The sequence below is a fragment of the Dromiciops gliroides genome, chromosome 2 (genome assembly GCF_019393635.1).
Source record: "Dromiciops gliroides isolate mDroGli1 chromosome 2, mDroGli1.pri, whole genome shotgun sequence".
Taxonomy (NCBI): Eukaryota; Metazoa; Chordata; class Mammalia; order Microbiotheria; family Microbiotheriidae; genus Dromiciops; species Dromiciops gliroides.
This window is the reverse complement of record NC_057862.1, coordinates 236590260-236608169: the sequence shown is the minus strand read 5'-3', so window position 1 is coordinate 236608169 and position 17910 is coordinate 236590260. Positions and strand designations below refer to the sequence as shown.

At 42.9% G+C, this 17910-nt stretch overlaps 1 protein-coding gene across 2 annotated transcripts in view; it reads right to left on the bottom strand.

Annotated features, from left to right (window-relative positions):
* The window catches only part of RPS6KL1 (ribosomal protein S6 kinase like 1), a 43970-nt gene that overhangs the window by 13513 nt on the left and 12547 nt on the right, over positions 1 to 17910 (bottom strand). The window lies entirely within an intron of this gene.

Sequence of the window (17910 nt, the reverse complement as noted above, 5' to 3'; positions counted from 1 at the left end):
CTTCCCCCCACCAAAAAAAGCAAGCTAAGCAGGAACCTATTCTTCCAGGTGATCAGGCCAGTCTTCCAGAGGTGAAAGGTTACTTCTGTTCTCTACCTAACAGAAAACATCCACAAAGAGCAAATCACCCAGGACCGAGGTCATTGGATATATGATTTTTTTTTTTTGGTGGGTCAACCCAGCATGCAATCTCCCTAATTGCCCAGGATGGCAGACCATAGAATCCTAGATCAAAAAGGAATCCGAGAAGCCATCTATCAGATCTGATCACCTTATTTTCCAGATAAAGAAATTTAAACCCAGAGAGGCTGTGACTTACCAAAGGTCACACAACTAGTACATGGAAGAGCTGGGATTTGAACCCAGGGCTTGTGACTCCAAGGGGGTAGCTAGATGGTGTAGTGGATAGAGCACCAGACCTGGAGTCAGGAAGACTCACCTTCCTGAGTTCAAATCTGGTCTTGAACACTTACTAGCTATGTGACCTTGGGCAAGTCACTTAACTATTTGCCTCAGTTTCCTCATCTGTCAAATGAGCTGAAGAAGGAAATAACAACCTACTCCAGTATCTCTGCCAAGAATACCCCAAATGGGCTTGTGAAGAGTCAGACCTGGCTGAACTGCAACAACAACATGTGACTCCAAATCCAGTGCTTTCCCCTCACTGTGCCACACTGCTTTTTTTTTTTTTCCAGGGCAATGGGGGTTAAGTGACTTGCCCAGGGTCACACAGCTAGTAAGTGTTAAGTGTCTGAGACCAGATTTGAACTCAAGTCCTCCTGACTCCAGGGCCGGTGCTCTATCCACTGTGCCACCTAGCTGACCCTCACACTGTCTATTTCTTTCTCCCAAATGAATTGCTGACTGTTCCCCCTCTACTCCTAACGGCATACAATTTGATGTTGTTGTTCAGTCATTTCAGTTGTGTCCGACTCCTCGTGATCCCATTTAGGGTTTTCTGGGTGAAGATACTGGAGTGGTTTGCTGTTTCCTTCTCCGGCTCGTTTTACAGATTAGGAAACTGAGGTAAGTGACTTGTCCAGGCTCACAAAGCTAATAAGTGTCTGAGGCCACATTTGAACTCAGGAAGATGAGTCTTCCTGATTCTGGGCCCTCCTACTCTATTCATTGTACCACCTAATTGCCCCAATTATACGTAAATTGCACACAATTTAGTATTTACCATATTGATCCAAATATAAGCTACACTCCCCCTCCCATAATGAGATCTTCGTGTAAAGAAAAATAAAGTGGCAGTGGACTGGAAAATAACATTGATTTTAGGCTGCGTATAGGTTTTATATGCGCCAGATCCAGAGAAAAAGTGTGGCCTATATTCAGATTGATTTAGTAGTAAATACATTTTCGCTGTTTTCTAGTTATTTTCTGTGTCTTACACTTGCATGCCTTACTAGACCCTGTGCAACCTGAAGGAAGGGAATGTCTTATGCTGCTTCTATATCCCCCACAACATGAGACAAAACTCACTCAATGCTTCTTAATTGATTGGGGTTTGGGGAGCAGTTGAGTGATGGGGAACCATTCACATCAGGGAGATTTCTCTTTGGGAGTTTTTCATCTTCTTCAAGCTTAACCAGGTTATTTTTTAAAAAATTAAATTAAATTTTTTTTTTAGTGAGGCAATTGGGGTTAAGTGACTTGCCCAGGGTCACACAGCTAGTAAGTTGTTTTTTTTTTTTTTAATGTCTGAGGCCAGATTTGAACTCAGGTACTCCTGACTCCAGGGCCAATGCTCTCTTCACTGTGCCACCTAGCTGCCCCTCTTAACCAGGTTCTTAAGAGCCCTTCTAGCCCATCTCTGGCCTGACCAATTTTTTTTTCTGCCAGGGAAGAAGTGAATTTGAGCTTACATTTAGAGCTTTTCAGTGTGATAGCATTCTGGGAGAAGTGGAGAGGGGACTTTGGAATTGTAGAATTTCATGAAGCACAGCAGGCATTCACGGGTCCAATTCCACTACTGATCTGCTCAGAAAATTTGACCTGCTCTGTCAACAACCTGGGTGGGTTCACTTCTCCTTAGGCAGCCTTGAGACACTCTCTTCCCATGGTGCTGGACTACGTATAGACACTCAGTCTACAAAAGCTCAGAAGTCCCGAGCTCAAGCTAGCCTCCCTGAGTAGGAAAGGAGGAAGGAAATAAGCATTTTAAGAGCCTACTATGTGCTACATAGTAGGCGCTTAATAAACATTTATTGAATTGAATTGAATTGCCAGGCACTATGCTAAGCAACCCCTTTACAAAAGTTATCTCATTTGATCCGCACAACAACCCTGAGTAGTAGATACTATTATTAGCCCATTTTACAGATGAGAATGCTGAAGTTAAGCGACTTTTCCCAGGGTCACACAACTAGTCAGTGTCTGAGGCTGGATTTGAGGTTGGGTCTTTTTGGCACCACCTAGCTGCCTAGGAAGGTAGGAGGGATAACAGGTGTGTGCCTTTTTTTTTAAATAGAAAAAATTGTTACTTTATTCTATAAGCAAAGAAAAGCTAAAATACCTTTTTTTTTTTTGTAGTTCAGTGGGTGATTATAGGCTTGTAGATAAATAGCTAAAAAGCATCTCATCCAACCACCTCCTTTTACAGATGATGAAACTGAAGTTAAGTGACTTGCCCAAGGTGACACAAGCAAGTGGCAGAGCCAGGATTCAGACCCAGGTCCTCTAACTCCAAAAAGCCTTCTTTCTACTGCATCACCCTAGACATGATCTGTCGATTACTGACTCAGCATCCTGTTTGGGTTCAGGCTATTTTGGGCATGAGTTTGGAGGATCCAGATGGTGGGATACGTGTGACCCACAGTTACAGGGCATGGCATCCCTGGCTTCCAAGCATCCTCTAGAGGGGGATCAAAGGAAAAGGCAGCAGACTGGCACAGAGGGGCAGCTTCTAGGAAGAGGCAGAACGTAGTAAGCCCTAGGTAGAATAGTGAGTGGTTGGGGAAGGTGGGAAGAGAAAACTCAAACTCAACATTCCATCTCCACCCTCAGAAACATGCCTTGGGGAAGCCAGTGAGTCCAAGAACATACAATCATGTTCTCTTTGACCTCCTTGACCCTCCTTTTGGAAACAGCTTTAATGCATCCAGGGCAAACCCTACCACAAGAAGCTCTGTTGTTATATCATGTGCCAATGAATCTCTGTCTCTCTCCCTCTGTCTCTCTGTCTCTGTCTTTCTGTCTCTCTGTCTGTCTCTCTGTCTCTCTCTTTTGGGGCAATGAGGGTTAAGTAACTTGCCCAGGGTCACACAGCTAGTAAGTGTCAAGTGTCTGAGGTCAGATTTGAATTCAGGTCCTCCCAAATCCAGGGCTGGTGCTTTATCCACTGTACCACCTAGCTGCCCCTGAATCTCTTAATAATTAATAAATCAGTAGAACTAAGTGTCCTATAACATTTTTTTCAACTATTGCCACATTTTCACAGAAACTATTTCAACACATTAGACTGGCTGGGACTAAAGCCTCTAACCCCAAGGTCCCTTTCCTCCTGCGGGTCACTTCATGGTTGATTATATTGAGAAGGAAAAGGCCCCCATGAAATTCGGGGGAAATCCCCACTGTGTTAGAATGCTGGGCAAGGCTCCCTGAGGGATTCAGGCCAACGTGTTTTTCCTTGACCCTTGAAATGTACAGACAATGTAAGAATTCCCCCCTCCTGCTACCAAGCAAATGCCTTCCTACCCTCTGGACGAGTCAGTCCCACCCTGCATGTGGAGATACTATTCTTGCTCAGGAAACCTGGAGGAGAAAAGATTTATGTGGGCATGATAACCATCTTGGTACAGTGGGGAATAGAAGGGATTAATAACCTTGGAGTCAGAAGAGTAAAGATTAAAACTTGGCTATGCCAAATATTAGCCCCTGCTTCCTAGTTGTGCCCTCTCTCTGTTAATCACTTCCTATTTATCTATCTATCTATCTATCTATCTATCTATCTATCTATCTATCTATCTATCTATCTATCTATCTATTTATTTATTTTTTAGTGAGGCAATTGGGGCCAACTGACCTGCCCAGGGTCACACAGCTAGCAAGTGTCAAGTGTCTGAGGCTGGATTTGAACTCAGATACTCCTGACTCCAGGGCCGGTGCTCTATCCACTGCACTGCCTAGCTGCCCCAATCACTTCCTATTTATCTTGTAGATAGCTTGCCTTGTATATATGTGTTTACCTGTTGCCTTCCCCCATTGGATTGTGAGCTCTTTGAGGGCAGGATCTCTCTTTTGCCTCTTTTTGTATCTCTAGCACTTAGTATGATGCCTGGCACATAGTAGGCACTTGGTAAATGTTTATTAAATGAATAAAAATTATTTCCCTTCATCTATAAAAATTAGGGCATTGGACTTTAAGTCTCTTTTCAGCTCTAAATGCTTTGATCCTGTATATTTGAAGGGTTGGTGTATGGAAGAGGGACTTGTTTGGTTTGGCCCCAGAAGCCAGAATTAGGACCAATGGAGTATTTTTTTTTTTTTTTGGTGAGGCAATTGGGGTTAAGTGACTTGTCCAAGGTCACACAGCTGATAAGTGTTAAGTGTCTGAGGTCGGATTTGAACTCAGGTCCTCCTGATTCCACTGCGCCACCTAGCCACCCAGACCAATGGAGTAGTATAAAGAGTGAGCTTTCAGTTCAACATAAAGAAAATTTTATAACTATTAAAGTCTGAAAATGGAATGGGTACCTCAGTGGGTAGTTAGGTGACTCTTACTTGAAGTCTTCAAGCAATGGTTTGTCAAGGAGACTGTAGATGGGATTCCTCCTTAAAATATGGGTGAACCAGATACAGTCTGGGTGGCAGAGTGGACAGAGGGCTGGACATCTGGCCTCAGACACTGACCAGCGATGTGACCTGGACAAGCTAAGGAGCCTCTCTCTGTCATTGCATGATTTTCTCATCCATAAAACACAGAAGTTGAATTTGATGGGTTCTATGGTCTCTTTCAGTTCTGAATCTATGATCCTCTAACCTTTGAGGTGTCCTGTATTTGGAATAAGACAACCAGAGGACTTCGAATCCTGATTCTGTTACCTCGATGACCTTGGGCAAGTCATTTCTCTTCCATGGGCCTCAGTTTTCTCATCTGCAGAAAGGTAGGCTTAGACCCTGGCTTCTTAACCTTTTTGTGTGTGACATGGACCCCTTTGTCAGCCAATAGACCCCTGCTCCAAATAATATAAATAAAATAAAATACATAGGATTTAAAGGAAACCAATTATATTGAAATCGACTTATCAAAATACATTTTTAAAAACAAAAATACCCTGGATTCAGGAGGACCTGAGTTCAAATCCAACCTCAGACACTTGACACTTACTAGCAGTGTGACCCTGGGCAAGTCCCTTAACCCTCATTGTCCTGCAAAAGTTAAAATAAAAAAAAATTTTAACCAAAACCAAAAAACCAAAAATTTACAACCCTCCAGAATTAAAGGGTTAAAAGTCTCTTGGCTTACTTGATCTCTGCAGTTCCTTTCAACTCAAAGTCCTATGGCCCTCCTCACCTCTGGGACTCCATGATTCCATTTCCTGAACCATTTTGTTCTTTGACTTCAGAGGCTGTTGACTCTTGTCCTGGCCAGTAGGTGTCTATCTTGTAATTATAATAGAGACCCCTCTAACCAGGCCCACTGACCAGTCGGGCCTGCACACGTCTGTATCATGTGTTGTTTTTTTTAAAGGCCCCAATGGTCTCTTGGGAAGAGAGTTTCTCAAAAACCCTAAAACCCGGGATAATTCCCCTCCATCCATGGCCAAATGGGATTCCCCACCACCTTGGCCCAAGAGAAGTAGTTCTGATTTGCAAAGTCAATTTAAAAATGAGCTGGAACCTCTACCCTAAAATACAGAGACATGGCCTCCTCTGTTATAGGACACTCTCTGCCAAAGGAGGCAGAACCTAAAGTATAGACTCAGGGCTAGAAAGATCCCTACAGAACATCTAGTCCAGCACAGTAGGGGAAGGGAAGAAAGGGAATAAGCATTTATATGGCACCTACTATATGCCAGGCATTGTGCTGAGTGCTTTTTACAATTATTATCTAATTTGATCCTCATAACAACCCCGGGAGGTAGGCACTGTTATGACTATTTTACAGTTGAGGAAACTGAGGCAAACAGAGGTGAAGCGACTCGCCTAAGAGTCACACAGCTAGTAAATGTCGGATGTTGGATTTGAACTCAGGTCTTCCTGACTACAGGCCCAGCTCTCTATCTGCTGCATCACCTGGCTCAAATGAAGTCATGCATATTATACATTTCAAGAGGTTACAGATGAAGCAACCCAGAGGTTGCCTTTGGAGGTTAATAGCAGAGACCAGATGACCCGGCTCCCAGTCCGTCTCTTTCTCCTGTACCGTCACACTGCCTCCAAATAATATACGTAGGACAGAAGCAAGACAATTTGAGGTGTTTTGATTGGATGAACCTTCTCATTTTGTTGTCTTTCTCTCTTGAGCATTCAATAGTCTTCTCAGACAAGAAGTAAGCCCCAAAAGAGTTTTGGGGATAACAAGGACAAACATTTGAAGCTGTAAACACACAACGGTGTGATACAGTGGACAGAGGACTGGGTCTAGAGTCAGAGGTCCTTGGTCCAAATTCTGTCTTTGATTCTTATTGTGTGACCCTAATCAAGGCTACTTAACCTCTTGGAGCCTCTGGTTTCTCATCTGTCAAATGAAGAGGTTAGGCTAGATGATCTTGGAGGTGCCTTACAGCACTAAATCTGTGATGCTGTGATAAATTAAGAGTATTCGCTTCTTGGAGACAGGGATATTTTTTGCTTTTCTCTGTATCCCCAATTTAGCAGAGTGCCTGACATGTAGTAGGCACTCATTAGAGGCAGCCAGGTGGCCCAGTGGATAGAGAGCTGGGCCTGGAGTCAGGAAGACCTGAGTTCAAATTCAACCTCTGACACTTAATAACTGTGTGACCTAGGGCAAGTTGCTTAACCTCAGTTGGCCTCCTTTTCCTCAATTGTAAAGTAAGGTTGATGATGATGATGATAAAGAAGAAGACAACAACACCTACATCCCAGGGTTGTTGAAAGGATTAAATGAGATAATATTTATAAAGTACTTAGCTTGGTACACAGTAGGTGTTTAATAAATATGTGTTTCCTTTCTTCCTGCCTAATGCTTATTGACTGCTGTTGACAGTAACATCTTTCTCTGGAGAAAATCCAAATGCTAACACCTGGGACAGGTGGATAGAGCAACTGATCCTGGGGTCAGGAGGACCTGAGTTCAAATTGGGCCTCAGATACTTACTAGCTGTGTGACCCTGGGCAAGTCACTTAACTTCAATTGCTTCAAAAACCAAAATCAAACCAAATACTAATACCCGGGGAAACAAACCAAGTAAGACAGAAATGCTCTAAGACTCTGATGTCTCCCTTCTGTTCAAGAACATTGTGCCAGGAGCAGCTAGGTGGTGCAGTGGAAAAAGCACCAGCCCTGGATTCAGGAGGACCTGAGTTCAAACCCAGCCTCAGACACTTCCTAGCTGTGTGACCCTGGGCAAGTCACTTAACCCTCATTGCCCCACAAAAAGAAAAAAGAAATCTACAAATCAAGAACACTGTGCCAGACCCTTGACTTGACCTGTCCCGTCTTCCCTATGCCTTCTCTTCACACAGTAAGCTGACCCCTTTGTGATGCTGCTGTAGCTTCCTTCACTCATCCGCACTTCTTGCTATTGTACTCCCCTCCCTGCCATCCCCTGCCCTTCCTCCCGCATCAGACACGGAACTCTGTCCACCAACTCTAAGGTCCTATTCCTGCTGTAAGTCATGGTCACCTTGTGGCTGATTATATTAAGAGAGGAAAGTGCATCTGTGAAATGCAGGGCAAATCCTTAGACCTTCTGGCTGGCCTGTTTGCCCACCAACTCCTGAGAGGCAGTCCCACTCAATGGGTAGAGGCCAACAGGCCTGACCTCCATTCAGGTCCTTCCTGTCATGTTTACACATGACATTAAGACCCCAGAGGGAATCACACCTCTTGGTGTCCCCCAGACAAATCTCTAAAATTATAGATGTCAGAGCAGCCAGACCCGCCCAAAATGACTCTATGTTAAAAAGAAAGACCCTGTGGGGAAGGGGGTGTTCTTTGGAAAGGAAGTTTCTCAAAAGCTTCATACACATATGTATATAGGGGAGCTTGGTGACAAAATAGATAGGGGAGCTGGGTCGGGAGTCAAGAGTATCTGAGTTCAAATTCCACTTTAGAACTTACTAGCTTTGTGACTCAAGGCAATTCACTTAATCTCTGTTTGCCTCAGTTTCCTGCTTCCCAAGGTTGTTGTGAGGATCAAATTTAATATATTTATAAAGTGCTTAGTACAGTTCCAGGTACCTTTTGTTGTTCAGTCATTTCAGTCGTGTCTGATTCTTCGTGACCCTGTTTGGGGTTTTCTTAGCAAAGATATCGGAGTGCTTTGCCATTTCCTTCTCCAGCTCATTTGACAGGTGAGGAAACAGAGGCAGACAGAGTTAAGTGACTTCCCAGGTGTCACACAGCTAGTAAGTATTAAGTGTCTGAGGCCAGATTTGAACTCAGGTCCTCCTGACTCCAGGGCCGGTGCTCTATCCACTGAACCACCTAGCTGCCCCTTATTTAGATCTTTTGAAAAATTTTCTCTTTTCTCAGAAACCCAACAGAGCCTTATAAACATTGTGCGGATAGGGGCAGCTAGGTGGTTCAGTGGATAGAGCACCGGCCCTGGAGTCAGGAGTACCTGGGTTCAAATCTGGCCTCAGACACTTAACACTTACTAGCTGTGTGACCCTGGGCAAGTCACTTAACCCCAACGGCCTCACTTAAAAAAAAAAAACAACAAAAAAACATTGTGCAGATATATACCTATATATCTACATATGCATATAGCTACACATATGTGTATGCATATATTTGTGCATATATACTTCTCTCTCTGTCTCTCTCTTTCTCTCTCTCTCCCTCTCTGTCTCTCTCCTTATTTCCATCCCTTCCATCCCAAAGCTTCCTAAAGAAGGCTGTCTTGGGGTCGCAGCTCCAAAACATGTGCTTTTAGATGTCCCTGTGGCAGACAAGAGCAAAGGCAGCCATCTCCATAAATGGGAGGTCGCCGCTGTCCAGAAGGCCAGATCTCCTCGTTGAATTGTTCTCCCTCAGTTCCCATGTAATAGCCCCATGTGACCCAGATGGTGAGAAGGGCAGGCCTCTTGGCTTCCAGTCAAGGATTCTAAACCTGTTGCTCAGGAGAACAATGGCACTCAGTACCTCTCCTAATTTGGGAAAAAAGTTGTTGGTGCTTCTGGTTTAGGAATGAAGAGAATGAAAGTGTGGGGGAAGAGACAAAACAGAGAATTCTTTGGAGGGAGAAAAAAAAATAAATGACAACTGTGAGTGAGAGCAAATGGTTTGCTTACATCCTTTCTGCCTGCCTATGGTGGGAGGAGAGTAAAGAAGGATGCCTGCCACACTAATGTTTTCTGGGAGAGCCTTTGTGTATTCGCCCAACTCCTAGTGACCTCCCTCACAAACTTGTATTTGTTTGTAGTTCTTAGCTTTCTATTTAGTCTGTATGTACACATATACATACATGTGTATACATATGTGTCTACATATATTTATGTAAGAATATAAACTGCTTGGGAGTAGGGATTATTTCATTCTTTGTATTTCTGTCCCCGACACCTAACAGAGTGCCTGGCCCTGGAGTCAGGAGTACCTGAGTTCAAATCTGGCCTCGGAAGGACACTTAACACTTACTAGGTGTGTGACCCTGGGCAAGTCACTTAACCCCAATTGCCTCACTAAAAAAAACAAACAAAAAAACAAAGGGTCTCTATAAAATTTATTTTCTTAAAAAAGAAAAAAAATAATGCTTGTCGATGAGTTGCTTGAAAAGATTCTATTCTCTTGTAGGGTATTATTCCCAAACCATCACACCCCTGGGAAAAAAAAATCTGAGATATCCTGCTCTAGAGGCATAGCTAGGTGGTTCAGTGGTTAGAGCACTGGGCTTGGAATCAGGAAAACTCATCTTCATGAGTTCCAATCTCACCTCAGACACTTACTAGGTGTGTGACCCTGGGCAAGTCACATAACCCTGTTTGCCTTAATTTCCTCGTCTGTCAAATGAGCTGGAGAAGGAAATGGCAAACCAATCAAGTATCTTTGCCAAGAATGCCCCCAAATGGGGTCACAGAGAGTTGGACATGACCGAATAACAACAAAGAGGTCTTAAACCTGAACATCTCATGGCACAATATTATATGGTGGCAGTGGGAGAAGAGGTTGGAAATAGGTTTCAGTTGTCTATCCTGAATCCCCCTCCCCCAGCTGCTGGTGTCTTCCTCCCCAAGCAACATTGCATTTCACGTCTTTGTAGCTATTTGTATTTACTGGCTTTATATTTATGCTATGCAAATTTTTATATGGACTTGTTCCTCTCTCCTCCCTTCCTTCCTAAGTGAGTTCTATGCCTGGCTCACAGTCCCTCTCCACCTCATCTCCTGACCTCCTACAAATACCTCTTAACTTCCCAGTTCTCAATCTACTTAGTTCCCATCGCCTATTCCTCCACTCTACCTAAGCTACACCCCCCACCCCCCCATATTATACAATACCTTAGACCTTGCCATTGGCCCAAAGTGTTGGGCTTCCATGCTCATGAATTTAGGAATTCCTTCAACTCATCATAATCTGTTATCATTGCATTTTCCTCTGCCTTATGAGCCCTAACCCTCTTCTTCATTCTCAACATGACCTCCAGTCCCTCTACTCCTATGTCCTTTTTTAGGCTTTCACCCCTGCCCGGGTTTTGTTCTATTCTCTTTCCTGTCTTGACCCCTTGGTGAACCATATATCTTTTATTTTTGTTTTGTTTTTGCTTTTTTGCTTTTTTGCAGGGCAATGAGGGTTAAGTGACTTGCTCAGGGTCACACAACTAGTAAGTGTCAAGTGTCTGAGGTCGGATTTGAACTCAGGTCCTCCTGAATCCAGGGCCAGTGCTTTATCCACTGCGCCATCTAGCTGCCCCCCTATATCTTTTATATATGAATCCCTTGCTTGACTGATCATGTCTTGCCAAATCCCAGCCTTGGATCACTACCAGCAACTGCTGCCTTCCGTTCTCTTCACATCCTGCTAGAGAAAACTCATGAAATCATGCTAGATTAGGTCTACTACAAATTGTTATTGCATAATCCCAACTGGGTTCTCACTGCAGCAAGGCAATCTTTTTACATCTCCCTATTTGAGTTGCTCCCTCATTCACCAAAGCAGCTATTGCAAACCTTTTTATCCATCTCTTCTTAAACCTCCCATGCTATCCTTTCCCCTATGAGGACAAATTTCATCATTTGATGAAAAAATGGAGGCAATTTCCCAAGACCTATCTCTTTCTTGACTCTCTTTGTCTCACTTTACTCAGACTCTTTCACCACATCTCACATGAAGAGGTGACCCTTTTCCCTGCCAAGGCCGTCTCCTCCGCATGCACCCTAACCCCATCCTGTCCCATCTTTCCTAGCAAATTTTCCTTATTATTATCCCTACTTTCTCTCTCCAATCTCTCACTATCTACTGGTTGCTTCTCTGCTTCCTACAAACTTGCCCATATTTTTCCCATCCTTAAAAACTCTCATTTGATCCAACTATCCCTGTTAGCTATTTTCTAATATCTCTTCTCTCCTACATAGCTTAACTCCTTGAGAAAGCTATCTATGATTGGTGCCTTCACTTCATCTCTTCTCACTCTCTTCAACAACCTCTACAAATCTGGCTTCCAATCTCGTCATTCAACAAACTGCTCTCTCCAAACATACCAGTAATCTCTTATTTGCTAAATCTAGTAGACTTTTCTCAATCCAGATCCCCCTGTACCTCCCTGCAGCCTTTGACACTATCATTCACTCTCTTCTGGATGCAATCTCCCTTCTGTGTTTTCAGGATATCACCCTCTGCCTCTCTAAATGCTCCTTCTGAATCTCCTTTGCAGGATCTTTACCCAAGTCACACTTGTTAATCCTAAGTGTGTTCCAAGGGTTGTCTTCTCTTCACCTTTGAACTTATCTCAATTAACACGTCGACCCCATCTTTTTTCTTTCTTTCTTTTTTTTTTTTTTTGCAGGGCAGTGGGGGTTAAGTGACTTGCCCAGGGTCACACAGCTAGTAAGTGTCAAGTGTCTGAGGTTGGATTTGAACTCAAGTACTCCTGAATCCAGGGCCGGTGCTTTATCCACTGCGCCACCTAGCTGCCCTAACCCCATTTTTATAAGTGATTGAAAGCTGCCTCATAGTCCTCACTTTTTGGATTGCTCTAACTCTCCATATGTCAAAAATAGAACTCATTATCTTCTCCATCTCACCCTCTAAACTTCCCTTTTCTGAACGTCCTTATTTTTGTTGAGGACACCACCATTCTCCTAATCCTCCAGGCTCACAATCTCTATGTCATACTAAACTTCTCACTTATACTCACCCCATATATCCAATCTGTTGTCAAGTCTTTTTGGCTCTTTTTTTTTGAGGTGTGATGAGGGTTAAGTGACTTACCCAGGGTCACACAGCTAGTAAATGTCAAGTATTTGAGGCCAGATTTGAACTCAGGTCCTCCTGAATCCAGGGCTGGTGCTTTATCCACTGCACCACCCAGCTGCCCTCTTGGCTCTATCCTTTTTTTCTTTTTCAGGGCAATGAGGATTAAATGACTTGCCCAGGGTCACACAGCTAGTAAGTGTCAAGTCTCTGAGGCCGTATTTGAACTCAGGTCCTCCTGAATCCAGGGCCAGTGCTTTATCCACTGTGCCATCCAGCTGCCCTCTCCTTGGCTCTATCTTAACAACCACCACCATCACCACCACCACCACAACCCCACCTACATATTATCTTCTCTCCAGTTACACAACTGCTATCCTGCTGGGGGCCTTCATCATTTTCTACCTAGACAGAAGTCAATAGCCTTCTGCTTGTTCTCCTTGCCTCATGTCTCTCCCTGTTCCGGTCTATCTTTCACTCAACTAACAAAATAATCTTCCTAAAGCACAGGTATGATCTTCCTCCTCAATAAAATCCAGTAGCTCCTATTGTCTCCGGGACCAAATATAAAATCTTCCATTTGGCTTTTAAAGCCCTCCGCCACTCTATTTCTTCCTACCTTTCTAGCCTTCTTACTCTGTCCTAATCTCTAGGTAGTCATCCATCCACACAGGCCAGCTTGCTATCTTCCTCCTACCCCATAACATTCCATGCTTTTGGACCTGAATGCTCTCCCTCCTCACCTTTACCTCATGACTTTCCCTCCTTCAAGACTCAGCTTGAATTCTGTCTTCTGCAGGAGACTTTTTTCAGTTTCCCTTACTGTTGAAATGATAATCTTCCATCTTCTAAAAGGAAGATATAAAAATATATTTAAATATTTTGATAATCTTTGGATTAGCCTGATAGAATGTGGACTCCTTGAGGGTAAGTTTTCTTTCTTTCTTTCTTTCTTTCTTTCTTTCTTTCTTTCTTTCTTTCTTTCTTTCTTTCTTTCTTTCTTTCTTTCTTTCTTTCTTTCTTTCTTTCTTTCTTTCTTTCTTTCCTTCCTTCCTTCTTTCTTTCGCAGGGCAATGAGGGTTAAGTGACTTGCCCAGGGTCACACAGCTAAGTAAATGTCAAGTGTCTGAATCCGGATTTGAACTTAGGTCCTCCTGAATCCAGGGCTGGTGCTTTATCCACTGTGCCACCTAGCTGTCCCCAGTAAGTTTTCTTTGTAAGGCAACTTACATAGCACAGTGCCAGATATACAGTAAGTGCTTAATAAATGTTCATTGACTGCTTGGAACTGATATTTCTAGGATGGGCTATTTGAAGATTTTTGGAAGAAAGATGGTGGAAGAGGTTGACCTGAGGTGAGAATGAGAACTCAGGAGTTTGTTCACCATCTTTGGACCATGTGGACATGCCAGGGTCAAGTTCTGGCCTGGATCCTGGATTTGTGCTCTCCTTCTCTTCCTCTCTGTGGGGAGACTGAGGCCAGGGGCCATTGTTTTTGCTGCTTCTGTAGCTGATGAATGAATTACTGGACTGATGCAGATCATGGTTGGTAAGATGATTTAAGTGACCCCTCAGAGACAATTTTCTTCTCCTATGACTTCAAGTCAGGAAAAGAAGCACTTTCCATCAATTTATCAATTCCCCAAAGTTTTTGCCTTACCCTCTTCCCCATGAGGGGAAGGATCCTAAATCGATAAAAGGCAATTTCTGTCATAATTAGCAGTACTCAGTACAGGCTACATGGATTCATAAACTTTACCCCTCCCTTTATGCTTTCTCTTCTTTCATCACTATTGTTTAATTCCCTTCTTTACATAAAGAAAACTATTGTTTGTTAACCTTCCTTTTGTGATTAATGTTATCATTGGAGAGTGAGGTTTGGGGGGAAAGTGTGAGTCCAGGTAGAAAGCAGGGACATATCCCTCCACAGCATGAGGTTTGGGGAGGTGGCAGGGGTGGTGACTATCAATGGAAATCATAAGCACTTTAAAGCATCTTATTATGATAATATTCCCAAGCTAGCTTTAGTTCATAAGCAGAAACAGTTTTAAGCAGAGAGATTAAAAACAAAATAAATCAAGAGTCCAAAGAAAGAGTAATATACATTTCCTAAGGTTGAGTCAGAAGCACAGCCAGGCTGGGGCAGGGCAGACAATATACATTTCCAAACCAGTCTGGATTTTGGATGGGGAGGAATATTATTATTTTTTTTTATTCTTCACTGGTGTTTAGATGAGAATCCCACCCCCATCCATCTGTCTAAAATAATCCTAGTGATGGTTTCCTGTCTCTTATCATTATTGCACACAGTGGTACACAGAAAGTTAGGAAGATAGGTAGATAAAAGAAGATATGTTAAGAGGTATAGAGATAGATAGGTATAGAGAGAGATGAGTAGAGAATTTATTAAATTCTTACTGTAGCATAGGCACCAGAGTTAATACTGGAAATACAAATAAAAGCATGCTAGACAGTTCTGGTACGGGAAGAGCCAATCACTGTTATCCTCCTCCAAATTACATGCGGGTGACAATTTACATGAGAGGACACACCATACCACTTGCCTTGGTCAGCAGTAACCTTGAGGTGTCCCCTGACTCTGTGGGCTCCACCAAGCTGTCTCTCAACATTGTGGAGGGGGGAGCATGTTGTCTTTGCATTACTCCTTGATTGTCATTTGCAAATGTGATAAGCATAGGCCTTCACACAAGTTACTAATTAAAATGTTGAATGGCTTGAGGCCAAGGTCCCATCTCAGGAGCACTGCACTGTTGACCTCCATCTTAGTTGACACCACGACTCTTTGAACCTCGTCATTCTATATGTCCTAAATCCACCTAACTGGACAGAGCAGCTAGGTGGCATCCCAGTCCTGGATTCAGAAGGACCTGAGTTCAAATCTGAGCTCAGACACTTGACACTTACTAGCTGTGTAATTCTGGGTAAGTCACTTAACCCTCATTGCTCCACCCCCCCCCCAAAAAAAAAGAAGGAAAAAGTTTAGTTTGATAATTTAGACCTACATGAACTGATGCAGAGTGAAATGCATTGTATACAAAATAACAGCAATAGTGTAAGATGATCTGCTGTGAATGACTTGGTTATTTTCAGCAGTGCAATGATGCAAGACAACTCTGGAGGACTTATGAAAAATGCAATCCAACTACAGAGAAAGAACTTATGGTATCTGAATAAAGATTGAAGCATATTTTTTGTTAGTTCCTTTATCTGAAGTTTTGTTTTTGTTTGTTTTCTTTCACAGCCTGGCTAATGTGGAAATGTTTTGCATGACTACTCATGTATAACTTATATTGAATTGCTTGAGTTCTTGGGGGTGGGGGTGGGAAGGGAGGGAGAAGGAGGAGAAATTGGAACACAATTTTAAATTTAATTTAATTATTTTATTTTATCTTTTTGTGGGGGCAATGAGGGTTAAGTGACTTGCTCAGGGTCACACAGCTAGTAAGTGTCAAGTGTCTGAAGCTGGTTCTCCTGAATCCAGGGCCCCTGCTTTATCCATTGTGCCACCTAGCTGCCCCCAAACACAATTAAAAAAAAATTGATATCAAGGGGCAGCAAGGTGGTGCAGTGGATAGAGCACCAGTCCTGGACTCAGGAGAACCTGAGTTCAAATCTGGACTCAGACACTTGACACTTACTAGCTGTGTGACATTCAGCAAGTCACTTAACTCCAATTGTCCTGTCCCCCCCCAAAAAAAATTGATGTCAAAATTTGTTTTTACATGTAATTTGGGAAAATACAAATTCTGAACAAAATAAATGAATGAATGAATAAATAAATGAGTGAATAAATAAGCAGATAAATAAATAAATGGATGAGTGAATGAATAAATAAATAGATAAAGGGATAGATAGATAAATGAATGAATGAATGAACTAATTAATTAATGAGTTAATGAATAAATGAATCTACCTAAGTGAACTATTATTCAGCCCAAATGTTTCCAACTTGTCAACAAGTATCTCACCATGAGGTCAGATACCAAATCTTGGCATATCATGTCTACAGCATTCTCCTGATCTAGTAACCCTGTCTAAAAACCTATCCTACTGATGGTGAGTTAGTAGAGAATTATAGATTGTTAGAACTAGAGACACCTCCGAGTTCCCCTAAGCCAATCCCTTCATTAGACAGATGAAAGAACTGAGTCACAGAAACACAGATTTTAGAGGGTGAAAAGGATCTCAGCAACCACGGAGTCCAATCTGAAAGGAATCCCCACTGTAACATATTTCATAGGCAATCATCCAGCTTTTTTTTTTTTTTAAGTGAGGCAATTGGGGTTAAGTGACTTGCCCAGGGTCACACAGCTAGTAAATGTTAAGTGTCTGAGTCTGGATTTGAACTCAGGTCCTCCTGACTCCAGGGCTGGTGCTCTATCCACTGCGCCACCTAGCTGCCCCTTTCATCCAGCTTTTGCCTAGAGATTTTTAAGAAGAGGGAACCCACTACCTCTGGAAGCAACTTATTCCACATTGGTACATCTCTAATTGCCGGGAAGTTCTTCCTAAAGTCAAGCCTAAATCTGCCTTTAAATTCCACCCGTTTCTCTTAGTTCTTCCCTGTAGGGCCAAATGGAACCAATCCAATCCCTCTTCCTCATGACAGTCCTTCAAATACTTGGACATAGCTCTCATGTTCCCTGAGTCTTCTCTTTTCTAGTCCGAACATGCCCCATCTCTTTAATCAGTTCTCATTTGGCTTGAACTCAAGGCCTTTTGCCATCTTGGTTGTCTTCCTCTGGATGCTCTCCAACTATATCAATATCCTTCATAAACTATGGTGCCCAAAACAAAACACAATATTCCAGCTGTGCTATGACTAGGGCAGAATACAGGGGGACCATCACCTACTGATCCTTGGAATCCTCTCAATGCAGCTCAAGTTCACATCAGATTTTTTTGGCTACCATTCCATACTGCTGATTCACGTCAAGCCTACAGTCCACTAAAACTAAGACCCAGAGGAGTGAGGTGATTTCTCCAAGGCCACAAAGCTTGTTAATGGCAGAGCCAAGATTTTAACCCAGGTTTTCTGACCTCCTTCCCCTCCTCCCTCCTGCCCATCCGGTCTTCTTTCCACTATACCAAGTTGTTTTCCTTAGGACAACATCTTTGTATGTAAAGGATAGTACGCTGTGTTCTACTGCTCAGAGGCCTACACCGTACTTTGGACTCTTGATAGGATAACTAAGTCTTTATTATCCATGATATCAGGGTACAGGAAAAAACATGGAGGAATTTAATTTATGTATGATCCAAAAAAATCTCCTTTGAACTGAGAGTTTTGTCCTTCTCCTCCTCCTCCCCAACTAATTCTAACAAGTAGCCAAAGGGAGTGTTTG